This window comes from Canis aureus, chromosome 10, assembly GCF_053574225.1.
Source record: "Canis aureus isolate CA01 chromosome 10, VMU_Caureus_v.1.0, whole genome shotgun sequence".
In the NCBI taxonomy this organism is placed as follows: domain Eukaryota; kingdom Metazoa; phylum Chordata; class Mammalia; order Carnivora; family Canidae; genus Canis; species Canis aureus.
In genome coordinates, this window is record NC_135620.1 from 8,104,573 (window position 1) to 8,124,308 (window position 19,736).

General features: G+C 36.9%; 1 long non-coding RNA gene across 2 annotated transcripts in view; it reads left to right on the forward strand.

The window, feature by feature from the left end:
* Positions 1-19,736, forward strand: part of LOC144321938 (uncharacterized) — a 248,343-nt gene that overhangs the window by 160,716 nt on the left and 67,891 nt on the right. The gene's annotated exons all lie outside the window — the stretch shown is intronic.

Genomic DNA, 19,736 nt, shown 5'->3' on the forward strand with positions numbered 1-19,736 from the left:
GGGTCTGATATTAATTGGTACATTGTAAGATGGAAATTATACCTCTAGGTCTAAGCCTCACCTAGATCAGAGGTCATGAGAAGACTGCACACCACCTACTAACACTGCTCCTCACCTAGCTTTCACCTAAAGCCATGTAGGAAATCTTATATGGATCAATTGGAAAAGGAGAGAAAAATCTGAAGTTGGTTTATAGGTGGGTCAGCTAAGTTTCTGGGTACAAGCCAAAAAAAGATGTTATCTGCATTGCAGCCACATGAAAAAGTGATCTTAAGAGACAGTGGAGGGGGGGGACAGAAAATATTCCTAGGTGTAGTATTATGAGCAGTGCAGCTGGTTATACACCTTGTGTAGAAGGAGAAGTGGCTCAGGGTGAGAATATTTATTATTCTTGGCAGTGGCCACCTTGCTTTATCTTCCAGATAAAGAATTGGAAGATGAATGACAAGCAGGTATAGAGTATGGATGGACATATAAACGGGGGCATAGAATGTGAAGAATTTTGCATCATTCCATATCAATTGCAAGAAAACACTCATTTGTTCAGCACACCAAATGTTCAGCACAGCCAACCGGTTGGCATCAGCTAATGTATGCCATTGGTTAACCCAGAACTGACATGATGGGAACACAAGTAACATGGCTGTAGTGGCCCAGACAGAGGCTATGCATCTCATAGCATTTTCTCCTCCTTATAAAGACTGTTCCTGTTACTACTTTCTCAAGTTGTCAAGTAATATAAAAAAATCAAACAAAAAGCCACTGAGCTTCCAATATGGTACCGTTCCTTGGGGAGACCAACCGGATTCTTAGTAGAATTGACCACATTGAGCCCATTCCATCCTAGGATGGCCTGCAGTTCTTCTTTATAGAAAAAGATGCCTATTTCAAGTATGGCCATCATTATCTGATAGCTTGTAATGTTTAATCCCTCCAGGCATGGAATAACAAACTGTAGCCTTCAACTAAGAGACCTACTTAACAAGGAGATTGAAAGTGGGCCATAAGCATGGAAGAAGCAACCAGTTATGTAGAATGCTAGAATGGCCTCCTAGTAATGTTAGAGCTAAAGTGTTGGCTCAGAGAAAATATTTTGAAATAATGGGGATCTGTATCTTTGAAGATACAGTATATTTATTAAATCACAGGCTCTTGTAGTGCTCTGCATTCCCAGAAGGAAGGATATGTAGATCTAGTAATCAGGATGAGAGGTGAACACCAAGTAGATTATTGCCCTTGGTATTCACATTTCAACCACCTGGTTGAGCTGCTGTTCCCATTGCTAGGCAAAGGTTGTAGAAGGCCTGCACAGGAAAGGCATGCAGGGCATGAACTTAATTTCTAGTAGAACAGGGCTAATACTATCACAAGTAAAAAAAAAAAAAAAAAAAAAAAAGTATTTTTTTCCTTTCATGATAACCCTTTGGCTACAGATCATGCAGGCTTTGTAAAGAAGCAGCTGCTCAGATAATAACCTTTGGCCATGATGCAACCAATTAATTACTGTGTCATCCCATAAAAGGCTCCACAGAGCCATGTTGTCTTTGGCATATTAGCTGTCTCAAAATTATGGTAATATTCCAATGAGTCAACCTCGCATACAAATTTACAAATCACTGCTTTCTCCCACCTTCCCCTCAAAGCCCAATTATCTGTAAAGCAGATCAATCTCCAGATGATAAAAGCTGTGGATTTTACCAAACATAATTGTGATTGCATAACTCTTTAAAAATAATACTCTGGTGTTGTACAACCACAGAAGCTTTAAATATATATATATAATATATATTTTTATGTATATGTATATAAATTATATGTATATAATATGTATGTATATATGTATATATTTTTATGTATATTTTATGTATATATATGTATATACACACACACACACGCACACACACATACACATTATTCATGAAGACTCTTGGTAACTGGTATGATGGGGACCACCATCCGGCAACATGAAAGGAACACTCAGGATCCATATGACTGGCCTGAGTTCTGTGCTGAATTAGTTTTTACTTCACAATTCACAACCAGAACCCAAATTCATTCTTTCATTGTAATTTTACTACTTTATATGATGTTTTGATAAGATTACACCATCTAGGGCTGCCTATGGCAGGCCCTGCAAGGGAGGACCTTTTCAAACTTTAAAGATCACATGACTAAGCACAGATTTTTATTCATTGGGGTTGGGATGAAGCCTGGAATTCTGTGTATCTAGCCAAGTTCCGAGGTGTCATAGATACTGATGATGTCTGAAGGACAATTTAAGTAGAAAGACTATAGGGTCTACTAATATTCTTTGGACAACTTTCTCCCTATTAACAGAAAGATTTTCTTTGTGCCCATGTTTTCCCTATATGAATCAAGGATAAATCCTAATTGTTGAAATTTGATTATGATAGTTTTGTTCCCTTGACAGTGATCGGTTAGAGACAATCATAGGGGAGTTCTGGCCAATAAGGTGTGAGGGGGAAATCAGCTACAATCTTCCGGGAAAATATTTTTCACACTTCAGAAGGAGACATGCAAGATCTCTTCTCTGCTTTTGTATGCTCTTATTTCTGAATATGATGGGTGGAATTACTGTAGTATCTTGGAAGCATCCTGCAGATGAAGTCAGCACAGAGAGAGGTCAGAGTCAAGATAATGAGCGAAAACTCAAGCAGCATGTCTGTTATCATGCTGTCTTTGGACGTGTCCTTATCTGAAATACTTGAATGTTGTTTAAGACAATTGAAACAGGCTTTGAAAATTACCTTGACTACAGAAGAACATTTAGAAATCATTTTAATTAAACTCTGTATCTTATATACTAGGTTTATGTCTTTGGACATGTTTTGGTTTGCTCCTTTATAAAGCAGAGATGATTGTAATAGTGACCACCATATAAGACTGTCATGATTTTTAGATAGGATTCTGCTTGTTAGCTGTTTATCACACTGCCTGGTGTATATTGCATGTTCTAGGAAAATGATAAATGATTGTCTGTATTCTATTTGTGTACTACTAGTGTTGAGGAATTCACTAACTTATGTGATAGCCTTTTCTGTCATTGGGCACTCTCTTTTGTTCAAAAAGGATCTTTTCTTTTCTTTTTCTTTTTTTTTTAATTGAGTTAAAGTCTATTTTCCTCTTTCTTTCAAGCTTTAATCCTGGCTTTGACCTGTGGAAGTACAGGGGATAAGCATGACCTTCTTGTTCATGATAGTCTACAAATAATTTTAATGACCCACTTCTAAAACACTCTCTTTTCTGGCTAAACCTCATTAGGCCTTTCAAATGTTTCTCCTATATCATGGTTTCTAGATCCCTTTCGGATTATCCCACCCTGTTTTTCTGGATTTTGTTCATTCCAGCTAAAGATTACATACTTAGTAGTACCTTTTTTCTGCTCCACAGCTAGAGCTGTGGCTCATAGTTCTGCTTCTAACAGTAAAAGATCTGTGTTGCTTACATGCAGTTTTAAATTATTTGATTTAAACTTTACAATATCCTGTTTGCATGTCCACTCTATTTACTTGCTCTTGAGTGGTCTGCCTTAAATTGGGTATGCACTGAGGGCAAAAGTAATCTATAATTCAAGCATATATTCCTGGTTTGTCCATGATGATACTGTTTTATTCCTAATGTCTTGGTGTAATTATTAACCACTCCTTTTACTTTTACTTTTAAAAGTATCTCTGTTTAAGGATAAAGTATATGGGGCACCCTAGTTATAAGCTGTACACAGATTTTTATTTATTTAACATTTTTTAAAAACTTTGTTTTAATTCCAGTTAGGTAACATATAGTATAATATTAGTTTCAGGTGTACAAGGCAGTGATTCAACACTTCCATACATCACCCCATGCTCATCACAACAAGTGTGCTCCTTAATCCTCATCACCTATTTCTCCCATCCCCTCATCCCCCTCCTCTGATAATGATCTGTTTGTTTTCCATAATTAGAGCCTGTAGAACAGGGTATGGTGGTTCCTCAAAAAGTTAAAAAAAGAACTACCACCATCTAACAATCACACTACTAGGTATTTACCCAGAGAATATTAGAACCCTAATTCAAAAGGATACATGCTATCTTTACAGCAGCATTCTTTACAATAGCCAAATTATGGAAGCAGCCCAAAAGTCCATCAACTGATTAATGGATAAAGAAGATTATTACGCAATGTAATAATATTCAGCCATGAAAAAGTATGAAATATTGCCATTTTGCAACAACATGGATGGAACTATAGAGTGTGATGCTAAGGGAAGTAAGTCAATCAGAGAAAGACAGATACCATATGTTTTCACTCATATACGAAAATTAAACAATAAAACAAATGAGCAAAGGGGGAAAAAGGCAAATCAAGAAACTGTAAATAGATTTTTAATTAGGGATTTGTGACGGATCCATTAAAAGACTATGGAGTTTGAATCAACGACCTAAAGTTCACGTCTTTAGATGACATGTCATGTACGGAGCACATAATGTGGATTACCAGCTCTGGTATTTTCCAATACATTTTCTATTTTACCATCCACAATTTCCAGACCCCATCACGATTCTTATTTCTCTCAAGAGATACAATTTATTATTTTTTTCTGTTGTTGAAGAGTCAGCCCCTAATATCACTTAGGGCATGAATGTAGGAATCTCCATGACTCATTCCATTCTCCCAGGGAATGGCTACTGTAGTCTGAAAAGAAAAATACAATCAGTGACTAATGTAATCACAAGGAAAGTTTCTACTCTGTGTTAATTGCTAAATAAACCATAACCTGCAAAGAAAACCCTATTTCCACCTAATGCAATTCGGAGGTTTTCCAGGTGGCTTTTATATTTGTGATGGAACTCAAAGTTTCAGAAAACTTTACAATAGGCTCAAACTGTCAACTTTATGGAAATGAAAAATTGTCAAGTTGAATTCCATTCTGAGCAGTGCAGAAGGGTGAGGCTCAGTTTGAATGCTATTAGGTACGGTGTCCCCACAGCCACCTGCTTTTTGCTTGTAATGAACAAATCAGTACTATGTTAAAATGAGACTTCCACCCTTGAATAGGATGGATAGTTGTGCAGTTAAGTGGATATCTGACCTAAGAAATAAATATCTTGCAAAAGGGAAATGATGCATCTTTAAGTTACTCTTAGCAAAAGATAGAATTTTTTTTGTCTTATTCTTCCCTGGTATTCAAAATAGTGTAATCGAATTGTGTTTTCTTCTTTGAGGCATGTAATAGAGTGGAAATGGAGATTTTGAGAACCAAATTCTCATTAGTAATTGAAACACATATCCAATATTATTCCATGTAATTAGAGCTACAATACTGATTTCGATTTTGTATGGTTAGCCAAATATTCTCAGAAAACACATTAATTAGTTACTTTATGATAATGAAAATGTACTATTATAAATACGATTGTAACAGTTTTTGCTTCTTTTTTAAGAGGTGACTGAATTCTAAAACTGCAACAGTGAATAAGATATATTTTATTTTTATGTTTGGCAGAAATGTTTACATTACATAGTAAAACTTGCAGAATTCCCATCAAGGCTGAATTTGTTTTCTTGTGCCCCTGCTGCGCTTGCTACTGGGATAGTACAGCTAAACTGTATGAACTTTTATCTGATATTCAGGGGAATTGGAGTGGAAATTAAGCATCATTCTGGCTCTGGGTAAATTCTCCCATCCCTGGAGATTAGACAGTCTATGATTCAATGAAGCAGGGTTGCAACATTCACAGACTTTTTAAACAAACAGGATAACACGAACAAATAAAAGAGCTGTGTGCTTGTCAACAGCCTTACCATAGCATCACCCTTTGGATCCAGTGAGTGCACATGTTTCAAGATTTGAAAAAAAGATTTGCAAACTTGAGGGGACTTTTTGTGGAACTTTACCATAGTTGGAAAAAAAATCTTAGTAAGAGATGTGTATTAGTTTCCTGATGATTAGGCCTGGGAAAGAGTTAGTCCTAGCCCTTGTACAGGATGGGCATTACACTGAATTTTTTTCTGGAAAGGCAGTCTCCACTAACTGGTCTGGATAAAGGGTTGGCACCAGAGCTGCAGGTGGAAGTGAGGTGCTCCGACCAGTGGGCAGAGCATGGCAGTAGAATTGTAGTGTGGGCAATACAAACTAAGAACCTAGAGAAAAGATTTGGTTTAGCAGAATGGGTTTGAAATTAGAGCCTTAGCTCTGTCATCTCCCAGCTATGTCATATTACTTAACCTCTCTGAGCCATACTTTTCTCATTTAACAAAATGCTGATAATAGAATCTGCTGTATAAAGTGGTTGTGCAGATTAATTAAATCATAGACATAAAGCCCTAGGATCTTGCCTAGCTCAATGCTTAATAAATGGCAATTCTCTGCAGCCCCCAAGGAAGGATATTGGTATGGGCAATGCAGCACCCTAGTCATTAAATGTGAGTAAATTAATTGAAAAATCCAAGCCGTTCGAATCTCTCAGACTAGAATACTGCTAGAGCTGGCTATGTCATTTGCAAGGGTTAGTGCAAAATGAAAATGCAGAGCCCCTTATTCATAAATTTAGATTTTCTTTTTTTTTAAGATTATACTTTTATTTATTCATGAGAGACACAGAGAGAGAGAGAGAGAGAGGCACAGACACAGGCAGAGGGAGAAGCAGGCTCCATGCAGGAGCCCGACGTGGAACTCGATCCCGGAACTCCAGAATCACTCCCTGGGCTGAAGGCAGGTGCTAAACTGCTGAGCCACCCAGGGATCCCATAAATTTCGATTTTAAAGACCGTCATTACAGAATTAAATCAAGAGCAACGTACTTCTAAGTGTGGGGTCTGGCGCACCTGCACAGTTTGGGCGCCACGAAGCTGGTCTTGGCTCTACAGTTACTTTCCAACTGTTCTCCCTGCATTCATTCTTATTCATCTATAATGCATTCTTCCCACAGCAGATGGGGTGAACGTCTCAATTCATAAAATAGATCCTGTGACAACATGCTTTAGTCATAAACTGAGAAGAAGTAGAACATAACAAAAGCCACATAGCACAATGGTTAAGTGGGTGGGTTCTGAAGCTGGACATTCCTTTCTTGGCTGTTTTGATCTTATCTGTGATCTTGAGCAAATGACTGAAGTTCAGTTGATTGTGTTCTAAAATGGGCAGGATAATAAATACCCACCTGGATAGAGATATTGTAAGGATTAAGAGAAATAACTCATGTGAAGCATTTGGAATATTGTTGGGTACACAGAAACCACTTTAACAGACACTAGCTACTATTTTGTGAAGGAGAACTCTGCTTTAAGGGTGACATTAATGTGGCCCACCAGCTGTCTGCCACCTACCTAGCTCTGCCATCTAGCTCATCTCCTTCTGTTTTTGTCTTTTCTTGACCAATGAGGCACACTCATTGTTTTGTTATCTAGTTCCTCAGGTTCATCAGTCTTTTTTATTTATATATTTATTTATTATTTTTTTGCTCCAGGTCTTTTTTTTTTTTTAAGATTTTATTTATTCAGGGGAGACATGGAGAGAGAAGCAGGGACACAGGCAGAGGGAGAAGCTCCATGCAGGGAGCCTGATGCGGGACTTGATCCCAGGCTCCGGGATCACAACCTGAGCCGAGGGCAGATGCTCAACCACTGAGCACCCAGGCACCCCATGCTCCAGGATTGTGTCTACAAAGAATGCCTTTTTTCACCTCGATGTTTTAGATCTGACCTCAGGTATTCCTTTCTTAGGGAAGACATCGATATAGCACTAGTCTAAATCCGCTCCCTCTGTACTATGTAGTTCAATGCCGTGGTTATTTGCTTGGTAGCACTTTTCATTGTTGGAACTTAAATATTTTGTTACATGTTTGTTTCATGTCTGCCTTCCCATGAGGGTAGAAGACCACATGTGATGTGTTTAACAGTTTATCTCTGGCACTCAGCAAAGTGCCTGGCACATGGAAAGCAAGCAATAAGTATCTGTCTAATAAATAAATGAACAAAGAATGGCACACACTTAGAAAGGAGGGTCATTTGGATAAATGAGGAACCTTGGCTAAGAAGCAGAGGTTGGGACTAACATAAAATACTAGGGAGCCTAGTGGAGAAGGAATATTAACACTGCAAATGATTGCTTAAATAATTTCCCTTGGCGATGACAGTGACTCCGTTTTGAGTCCTTGCTATGTACCAGGTCTTCTACATTACACATTTAACTCATTGAAGCTTTACGAAAATTCTAAACATGACATAGGACATGCTCTCCTTTTTGCACAGCCTAGGTGTGGTGGAACTGACATGTGAATTTGTTCCCTTGATTTTGGCCCAAGTTGTAGTTGGGAGCTGACATGCTTATGTTTGTTACTCATTTTTTTTATAATAAATTTATTTTTTATTGGTGTTCAATTTGCCAACATACAGAATAGCACCCAGTGCTCATCCCTTCAAGTGCTCCCCTCAGTGCCTGCCAACCAGTCACCTCTACCCCCTGGCCTCCTCCCCATCCACCACCCCTAGTTCGTTTCCCAGAGTTAGGAGTCTTCCATGTTCTGTCACCCTTTCTGATATTTCCTACTCATTTCTTCTCCCTTCCCCTCTATTCCCTTTCATTTTTTAAACCTCCTATCCAGTGCTATCTAGTTTAGTCTCTTATCCCATTGATAGATAATTACTGAATCTTTTTTATTTTTTTATTTTTTTAAGATTTTATTTATTCATGAGAGACACAGAGAGAGGCAGAGACACAGACAGAGGGAGAAGCAGACTCCCTGCAGGGAGCCCAATGTGGGACTCGATCTCAGGACTCCAGGATCACGCCCTGGGCCAAAGGGAGGTGCTCAACCACTGAGCCACCCAGGCATCTCAATTATTGAATCTTTAAAATCAGCAGTATAGATATGTAGCTTAATACAACAAAATGGACCAATTTAAATGTACAGCTTGATGAGTTCTTCTTGATGAAGTCATGAAACTACCATCACCACAAAGAGTTGCTTTCTGACCCTTGACAATTGACCACTTTTCTTAACCCTGGCCTCTGACATTCTAGTTTTCTTTCCTACCATTCTGGTTTTCCTTTTCCTGAAGGAAGCATAAATGGAAGGAGAGTTTGAAGTCTTTTGTGTCCAATTTTATTCACCGAGCAGAGTGGTTCAGATTCATTTGTGTTGTAGTGATGGCATAGTTCATTTCTTTCAACTCTCAAGTAGTATCCATGGCATACATATGCCACATTCTCATTACCCATTTACCAGATGAGAGATACTTTGGTTGACTCTAGCTTTGGGCTAATGTGAATAAAGCTGCATGAACACTGGTGTCGAGGCCTTTGTGTAAATATGCAGATATTGCCTTTTAAACAGTGATGTAAGTGTATTTAAAATTGAACAGGAACTAGATTTTTAATGACATTATTTAAGGTAGACCTTTAAGTGAGACCCCTTAGCAGTTAGTTTTTCTTTTTCTTTTTAAGATTTTATTTATTTTTTCATGAGAGACATAGAGAGAGAGAGAGGCAGAGACATAGGCAGAGGGAGAAGCAGGCTCCATACAGGGAACCCAATGTGGGACTCGATCCCAGGATTCCAGGATCATGGCCCGGGCTTAAGGCAGGCACTAAACCGCTGAGCCACCCAGGGATCCCCAGCAGTTAATTTTTCAACCCTATGTGATCTCTCTTCTCCTTCTTTTGTCCCTTCTTGCTTTATACTCTTCTTCTTTTTCTTCTTCTCCTTCTTCTTCTTCATCATCATCATCTTCTTCTCCTCCTCCTCCTCCTCCTTTTGCTATAGTTGGATGATTTTTTAAAAAATTAATCTGTCAACAACTGAAACCTACTCCTGTGAGCATGAGTTCACCAGTTTCTCCCTGAAGATGTATTTTTTGTTTATTATTGAAGGACAGATGATACACAATGTTACATTACTTTCAAGTGTGGAACATAGTGATTTGACATCCCTCTGTGTTATTCTGTGCTCACCACAGTGTAGCTACATCCTGTCACTGTGCAATGCTATTACAATACTATTGACTATATTTCCAATGCTGTATGCTCCAGTCCCATGACTAATTTATTTTATAACTGGAAGTTTGTACCTCTTCATTGCCTTTACCTATTTTACCCATGTTCTCACCCCTTCCCTTTGGCAACCACCAGTTTGTTCTCTGTATTTACAGGGATATTTTTCTGCTTTTTTATTTGATTAATTCATTTGTTTTGTTTTGTTTTAGATTCCACTTATAAGTTAAATCATATGGTTGATCGCTCTGCTAAATGGAAATTTTTCCTTCCTGTTTTTTAAAGACCATGATTTCAAAGCCGTGAAAGGCAATATCAAAAATCAGTAACTTAAATACCTTGGAAATTGCTTTTTCTTGTCTGCAGAATCTTTTGTTCAATTAAATAATGGTACTATGTAGTAATGATTTTTTAAATTTCCTTAGTATTAGCAGAAAGCTTGCTTTAAGTGAAGCTGGGCAGGATTTACAAGCTTGCAGTGTGTCTGCCTGTGTCTTCAAGCACAGAGAAATAGAACCATTCACAAGGTGAAGTTGCATGTCTTGTGAGTAGCTGTAAATGGGAATGGAGGGCAGAATGACAGTTCTTATCCATAATACATGTTTTCCATGGTGCAGTAGTACCTCTGCCACAAAGAGCTTTGTCCAATTATACAATCAGGAGGAGGAGAATGAAAGAGAGAAAAAGCCAGTTGGAAAATAAAAGATAGTTTAGTGCATTTCAGATATTAATGCATCCCAGACATAATTCACCTTCATCCAGTTTATCCCAAGTTTTTTAGTAATGAGATATTAATAGAGGTAATTCGGCTCCAGACATCAATGTGAGTCTCATTGGCTATGATGTATGAAAGCTGAGAAGAAGCAAAAATGAAAGATGATTTTTATTATTCAACATTTCCAGGTTCCAGAGCATATCACATTGTCATTTCTCCTTGTTTTAACATAAAGGGAATCACTAAGGATTACCTGAAACTGACCAGTGCTCTTTCTTGTGTACTTTGACATTCTGGAGCTGGGTCTGTGGGAGGAGAGATGCTAGATTAATAGGGAATCGGCAGGTCTTTTTGTGACAGCAGGATTTTGTGACAAGGTGGAGCTTATCAGGGGACCAATCGTGAGAGGGATTTCAAAGACTTAACTCCCAGCTGTAACTCTTACAGTAAGGCATTCCATGAGAGTGCCTCATAATTCCCAAAGCCATAATGTGTACCTTATATTAGGAATAAATTAATACCCAGGGGAATTTGGATGCTATTTAGAAACTACTTAGAGGTCTTTTAAAGAAGATAATTGGCTAAAAAGGGGCTATTTCTAAGTAAATACAGTATGAGAAAGGTCAATTGTGGATTTTTATGAGTAATAATGACATGATTTAAAGCTCATTCTTTGAGAGAAAATACACTTTATTTTTTAGATTTAATTTTTTAAGTAGGCTCCATGTCCCATGTGGAGCTTGAACTCAAAACACTGAGGCCAGAAGTCACACACTCTACCCACTGAGCCAGCCAGTTGCCCCCAAAGCAAGCTTTTGAGTAAGACTAAAATCCTTAAAATTCCTTTTTGTAGGTGATTTTCCCACAAATGAATCAGTATTTTTTTAGCCATATTAGTTGTCTTTGCATCTCTTATTTCTTTTGTCTGGCCAGCGGCTCAGAATGAGGCTTTCTTTTGTACAAAATGGTGTCTATGTGTGTCCACTTCAATAGATGTTGGCAAAGAGCTCTCAGACATTTGCTTTCCCAGCCGGCTCCATTCTCTACCTCTAGTATCCTACAAAAGTCAATTGTTTGTATGTTTCATATAAATTCCAGCAAGTTCTATTTTTATGTCCACATGCATATTAATTTCCCTCGATTTTGAGTGTGACATTATGGACCTTTTTATACTATAAATAGAGGAAACCAATTTTGTTTTCAAAGTAATCCAGCTCTAGGAAAATGTGATGTGGAGAGACACAGTTTTTGTTTTTGTTTTTTAGAGAGAGAGAAAGAAGATGTGTGCATAAGAGAGAGCATGAGCAGGGCAGTGGGAGAGGGAGAAGCAGACTCCCCACTGAGCAGGGAGTCTAACGAATCAGGGCTCTGTCCCAGGACCTAGGGATCATGACCTGAACAAAAGGCAGATGCTTAACTCACTGAGCCACCCAGGTGCCCCGGGAGCAGTATTTAAAAGGTTATACTTCTTAGGCTTAATTCTCTAAAATTCTCATAAGCAGAATGTGATGCAGGGAAATACCAAAAGAAAAACTCACTCTAAGTTCCAAAGCTGTCCCAATACTTATTTAATTATAGAAGCAGAGATATCAAACTGTGAGTGGGGACCGCTCGATCTGTAACACTTACTACTAGCAAGAATTTTGACCTAAAACCACAGTGTAGTCCCTTGGGCAGCAGGTAGGAATATGTAGAAAACAAATTTGCTCGGATTATTAGTCATATTAGTTGAAGCACCCTTTTTACATTCCTATGGTCTGCAGGCTTTGGTGAAGGATGTCCAGCCTGGATTACTTGAGGTACAAAGAGAGTTTTCCTCTCTGTCTAGAAGATCACTGATAGCCTGATCCCCTCAGGTTGAGTGAGACAAAGGCCTCGGATCCACCTTGTCTTGTCAATCTCAGGAAGCCAGAGAAAGGGAATAGGGAGGAGCATAGGCCTCTCATGACAGACTGCTCCTTGGTTCAGAGGGCTGCCCTATCTTGCTCCTTAAGACTCATGGAAGAAGATATATACAAAGAGAGAAGAGGTATCTGCCCCAGTATAGTTGCCTCTGCTCCTGGTAAATCCTATTCTCTAATCCATCCCAGTAAATGTTTGCTGTATTGATAAATCAGTAAGCAGCAGTCTCCCCATGAGGGGTAGAGTGAGAAAGCAAGCAAGTTTTGAACATAGATGGGTTTTCTGAGCTTTGACTGCAACACCATCACCCATCCACTATTACATTTATACCAAAGGCTTTTTTAAAAATGTTGACATGAATCACAGCTGTAGAAATATTTATTCATCTGTGCTCTGTTGTTTCTGTTACTTATTTAAACTTTATTCCAGGGATTTGATAATGAAAAAGATAAGTAAAACCACACCTTTGAAACCCTATAATGCTCCATCAGATTTACATTTGGGCCATCCACTATCTTTTTATACCCATCTATATAGACAGAGCTGTAAAGCATCTAAACAGATGTCACTCTCAAAGCCTAGTGTCTTCACACAATTTCCTGACTCTCTGATGTAGCAGTTGGTAGTGTTCATCAGTAGCTAAAGAATAACCTGGATTTTTTTTTCTGGGCAAGAAATTTTTATGTTTTAATCAATTTATGTGGCTGCCCATTAGTTTGTAAAATATTCAGTGATTAGTCTCAACTAATATACGTATCCATAGCTCTTACATGATGTCAGGAATCAATTTTATTTTCAATTTACCTTAAACTTCAGTTTAATAAAATGTATAGATCTCTGGTGGTGGGAAGAAAGATGCCAGAATTAAATGATAGGTCCAGAGAAAGGAGTTTAAAACTGTTTTCCATACATTAAAACTTCTGAATGGCAGTGTGATATAATCTGGTAGTTATAGACATTGAGTATAATCTGGTAGTTATATACATTTTCTTTCTGTAAACATCACTGGAGTTGAAGTCATGAAGCTGATGACAAAATGATGTTCTATCTGCTTCTGTATGTCATTTGGGCTGACTATGACTGCCTGCCAGTGATTATACCTTTTTAAATCTCCGTAAAGAAAACTTTTGTTTTGTTTTGTTTTGTTTTTTTCTTAATGCAAACCGAATTCACACAGAGTACTGTGGCATGTTTCTTCAAACACCTAGCCTTCAAGCACTTTCCAATTAATAAAGACTTGGGAAATGTTTTCTGGAATTAATGAGGTTTTTCAAGACACATGCCATTGAATGCACAGCTCCTTGTTTCTGTTGCTATTTATACTACCTCATGGAGATTTTACTGTTAGGTTTTTTTTTTTTTTTTTTTTTTTTTTTGGTAAGCTCTGCATGAAGTCACTTATAAAAATGAAACTTCCTTTTAACTGTTCTAATCTTATATATGGAACAAGCTAAGTGCTTAGTAAATTGAATAAATACTCCACTGCCAGTATTAAATAAAATAATTTAAAATGTACTTCAAAATGGTGAAACACAGTCATGTAGTATTAAGAATAGGAAGTAGTAATTTTAGAGACAGAACATTCTACAGGGATAATCTTAGGAATTAAATAAATTTAGGAGCTTATTTAAAGAGTAAATAAGCTCTAACAGGAGTAAACTGTTACTCTACAATCACCAAAATATTTCAACATAATTTTTGTTCAGTCTAATCAATTTTATTAAAGAAATACTTCTTGGAAATCTATGACTTGCATCCCATCTTGGTAGTTAGATAGTCATTATTCATGGCTTAATTACTTGGTTTCCAGTACTAATACCATTCTTTTCTGGGTTGCATCTCATCTTACTATCATTGTTTTCTACCAAAGTACATCATTAAATGAATTATTGCTGAGTCTTTTATGTCTGACAAAGTCCTTCACTACTTTGCCCACAGACTTAATGATATTTTAGCTGGATATAGAATTATTAGCCTGTGGATACAATTCCATCTAGAGCTTTCATTGGTTCCATCCTTAATATTTAGAAACCATAATGGCAGGATGATCAATACTAAAGTCCTTTTTAGTTTTTGGTGGGTAAGCATTTTTCCTGCTCATTCTCTGGAATATTTTAGGCCATTCTTTTAATCTAAGTTTTCTGAAATGCCAAATTCTAGGTGGTGCAGTTTTGGTCATTCAATTGTTTTTTTCATTGTGAAAATTAAGATCTTAGCTTTGGATAATTTTTAATTTATTATGTGATTATTTTCTTATTCATGTTCATCTTTCTAGAACTTTATTTGGAATGCAAAATAAATAATTATCTGTGAACTTCTTAAATTGCTCCTCAGTATCTCTTACATTTTTGTTTTCCTTTGCCTTCTCCAACCATTTCTGTTCTTTTTTAGAATTGTCTTTTTCATTTTCTTCTTTTTTGAATTCTTTTTCTTTAAATGGTACCTATTTATATACATTTTAAGAACTTAAAAAAATCAATGAATGCACAACACAGACTTGAAAAAATAAATCTCCTTTCTCTTTGTCTGCCATTAGATACATCTTCATTTTTACCCAAATGGGAGCTTACTATGATAAGCAAGTTTTTCAGTCTTGTGGGCTTTTTTCCTCTTAAAGTATTTTGGAGATAATTCCATCATAACCTGTATAAATCCACCTCTTATACCATTGTATGTCTCTAATATAATCTGCTTTCTCAATTCAGTCTTGACAATCACATACGTATATTTTAGTTTTGGGCTTCCATAAGTAATGTTAAAATTTTCAGTCAATTATCTTTTTGTATAAACTGTGCATGCCTATAAAATAAAATCCAGAAGCAGAAATACTAAGTAATAAAATTCTTGTATTTTAGTACTGTGGTATATATTTGCTTAATATTTTATTGAGTTTCTTTCCAGAGAGGATACACAAATTTATATTCCTATGAACAATGAATGCCTGTTTCCCCATATTTGCCAATGCTGGGTATTAATTTGCTTTTTTGATATATGCTGTTCATAGTGGTAAAAACATAGCCTTTTTGTTTTGGTTTGCAGTTTTTCAATTATGACTAAATTTGAACATTTCTCAAGTACTTCAGTGCCATTTGTGGCTTTATTTTTCCTGCATTTGAAATGTCTTTTACATCTTCTGCCCATACTTTTCCCTAAGAATTTGAAATTTTTCCTCAGTGATTTGGGACCTATTTATACAGAATAGAAATAATTTTGTATATCTCACATGTTTACTATTCTTCTGGTTTGTAATATGTTTTAAAGCCAGTCTTTTGCATATTTTTGGTATGTGATTTCAATTTTCTATGAAGTCAAACATATCAATTTTGTCTGTTATGGCTTTCCTTTACAGTTTTGTTTTTCAGTTTATTTAAGGAACTCTACACCTCATGTAGGGCTTGAACTCATGATCCTGAGATCAAGAATTACTTTTCTGACTGAGCCAGCTGAGCACCCCTTTTATGCCCTAACTTAAATTATCCACACTCTAAGATTAGCATATGTATCTGGAAACTATATATATAATATGTGTGCATGTATATATATATATACACACAATATGCACACACACATATATAAATCATACAAACACAGGTGATTATCCTTTTAAAGCTAAAGCTAAAAAACAGGATCATCAGGTTTTTTTTTAAAGCAATAGATATTACTTGAAATTTTCTTCAGTGCATTATTTATCAGAAACATAACCAGTTTGATATTAAAAGTGTTTTTAGTTTAAGGTAATTTTCTGCAAATTTTGGTACCTAGCCTATAACACACATGCATGCTTTAAATGTGCCTATAAATTAAGCATGAGGCAACTAATTAGGTGTCTTTAAGATGAAGACTTCAACTGTCTTCTCTCAAGGGTATATGCTTGAGAAAATTCTAAAGCTGTGAAAAAAATAAGAGTTATGGAAACCCCTGATTTTAGCCTCCCTAAATGTAGCAGGTATCTCATATCCGCAACATGGGCAGTTATTCTACCTTATGCATTGCTCACAGACATAGGAGTAAGAAGACTCAAGTCCGGGCAGCCCGGGTGCCTCAGCGGTTTAGCGCCTGCCTTCCACCCAGGGCGTGATCCTGGAGACCTGGGATCGAGTCCCATGTTGGGCTCCCTGCATGAAGCCTCCCTCTGCTTGTGTCTCTGCCTCTCTCTCTCTCTCATTCTCTGTCTCTCAAGAATAAATAAAATCTTAAAGAAAGAAGACTCAAGTCCAATTTCTTTGGTCCGTGGACTGTGTGTCAGGCACTGTAGTGAGCTCTGGACATGCAGCCTCATTTGCTGAGCTGCATAATAGCTTGTTCTGATAGGTAGTATTGCCTATGCCATTTTACAGTACACCCAAACTTGGAGGCATTATGTAATTATCCAACATCATGCATGTAATAAGCAGCAAGAAAAGAGCAGATGGGAAATCTTCCTGACTCTGTAGCCTTCTTCACTTACTGTTTATTTCATACCACCTAATGTTTGTTCATGTGGCTGTAAACTTTTGAAATGGGGATTCAGGAAGGAAGTCGCTAATTTGCTGGGGCTAAGTCTCTTTATCATAATTAGCTCCAAATTTTTTAGTCTTGATATTTCATAGTCTTTAAGATGAAGGAAATTGCTACCATTTTGTGGTCTACTAGAAGATACTATACATTGGGTTTTGTATTTAAAGTAATTAGGGATTCAGACTCTAGGCTTATATGGGCCTGAATTCACAGCCTGTGTTTGATCTTAATGGTTATATGACATCAGGCAAATTAATTAACCTTTAAATCCCATTATACTATCTCTTAAGAAATGAGATTAGTAATAGCACCTATTTTAAGAGCTTGCAAAGGATGTTAAATGAACATAAGCTTTTCCAGAACAAGGAGTTTTGTTTTGCTCATTGCCATATCCTAAGTACCTAGGAAAGTGCCTATACATAGTAATTGCTCAATAAATATTCATTGAATAAGTATCACAAGCGCTTATTGCACTGCCACTGGATCTGTCACTGTTAGTGCAAATAATAATAGTATATACATTTAAAGTCCTCTTTCAGTGAGGAGGATGTGAGATTCTTAGTTAAATAAAAAATTTTTCAGTGAAAATTAGCAGAGATGACATTCTATGAAACCCATTTCCTTACCATCCATCAGCCTTTGCTGCTTTTATGCATCAGAAGGATGTTTACCCTCTCCTCATTGATTAAATAAAGGAAGAAAAGACAATTGGTGACACAGTTTATTTAAATCTGTAATGTTGAGTAATGATATTTCACTTTAAGTAGAGCTTTGCAAAATGCTGCAATTGACTGAACCAGTTTTTAAGGATGCAGAGCTGAGTATATTTCACAGAGGGAGACAATGGGGGAGAGAGTTTTTAAGAACTGAAATGTGGTGGTCAAATGCACCTTCCCACTATGAATGTTAGAGTGGGACTTTATCTGTATTCATTCTGGAGAATGTGTTCATTGCTCTGAGTGAGAGCCAACACCTGATCACGATCCCCATTCAAAGGACTCATGTGAATGAATTTAGCCACCAGAGTTAGGTTCTACTGGAGCCAATACACTCTTTCTGTCTTGTTTATTACTGTCGTTCCAGTATTTAGAAGTAAGTAGTCAATAAAATTTAAGTGAAGGACTGAAGCCATTGACAGTCAGCCTTTAGAGTAGTTGTTCCTTTCAAACTAGTCTTTATCAATTGTACACTTTTATTTTCATTGGGGAAATATAAGTAGAGCATATATATTCTAGGGAATTTTGTCAAAAATAAAATAGTTATTTATTATTTATCATACCAATCAGGGGAGATCAATGGACTTTTTGTTCTTGACATACTTAGTTGTGAATTAAAGTGAAAAATGATCATTCCATAGGCATAGATGCACAATAAATCATTAACATATTGTAACTGAAAAAAAATTGAAACCCTTGAAGACAAATGCCCTGTCTTCTTGGATGATCTGCAGCAGGGTTGGAACTCAGAAACTAATCTTTAGGTCAATGTTTTGTTTGTTTGTTTGTTTGTTGTTTTCTAGAATGGCAATCAAATAAATTAGTTTCAAATAATAATCTAAATGTAATAAGTTTATATTTACTATGCTGTAGTGATTTGGACATTTGAAAATGGATATTTATTTTATATTGTTTACCAATATGGGCACAAAACCTGGCATGTTCCAGAACCTGGGAGAATATTTCTGTTCTATGCATGCATGTGTCTTGAGCACGCATGTGTAACTACCTCACATGGGTGCAAGATGAGTTGCATTTGGGATTTAAATCATTGTTTTGTAACCTGACAAGATGCTTTGACAGACAGTTAAGACTGAAGCTACTGTGAAAACTGTTCTCTCATTACTTTCCATTGCTCAATTATTTTGAGCCTTAACCAAAACAGGGATTCATCACCTCCAGAGAGACGTCAGAAGATGTCAAGATGCAGATTTGTCTTTTTTATCCTTGCCTTGCAAATGAGATTCAATTGTCAAAATGACAGAAGATTCAAGCCGGAGAGAAGCCCCCAGTAAAATGTCAGAACTTCATCACGTTATGAGTTGCACCTGGCACATTAATAAGTGTTCATTGATGTTGGGCTTGACCTCAAGCCAATGGCTGGACTTCTGGACAGAAATTTTGCAATTGCTAATCAAACACATGGGACATATAAATTACATAAGGGTATAATTTAAAAGGTATGAGACAGATTCGTTACATCAGCTATTGATTTGTCCTCTTTTGAACTTCAAAGAACTTTTATAGTGTGTAACTTTGTGACATGAAAGCCAATAAACACAAAAAGAAGTGTTGTTTATAGTGACCTCATTATGCTCAGTGTTCAGATAATGATCTGGGTCTTGCAGAAAAGACTTTGATCTGAGAAATTGTGCTGGAAATCTTTCTGAACCAGGTTTTCCTGTGGCATAAAAATAATTTTGTGTTGCTGGCTGTGCAGTAAAAGAAGCTTCATTTGGTTAAGGGGGCTCTTTATCTGGCTTTGTTTACTCTGAATGTGAGAGCCTTTGATTCTAACATATCAAGTGAGGTGTGTGTTCTGGACACTGTAGTTGACTTGTCAACATTGATGCCAGCTTGGACCATTAGTCTAAGTCAGCCACAGCGATTTCATTTCCATTGCCAGCAATCAGTT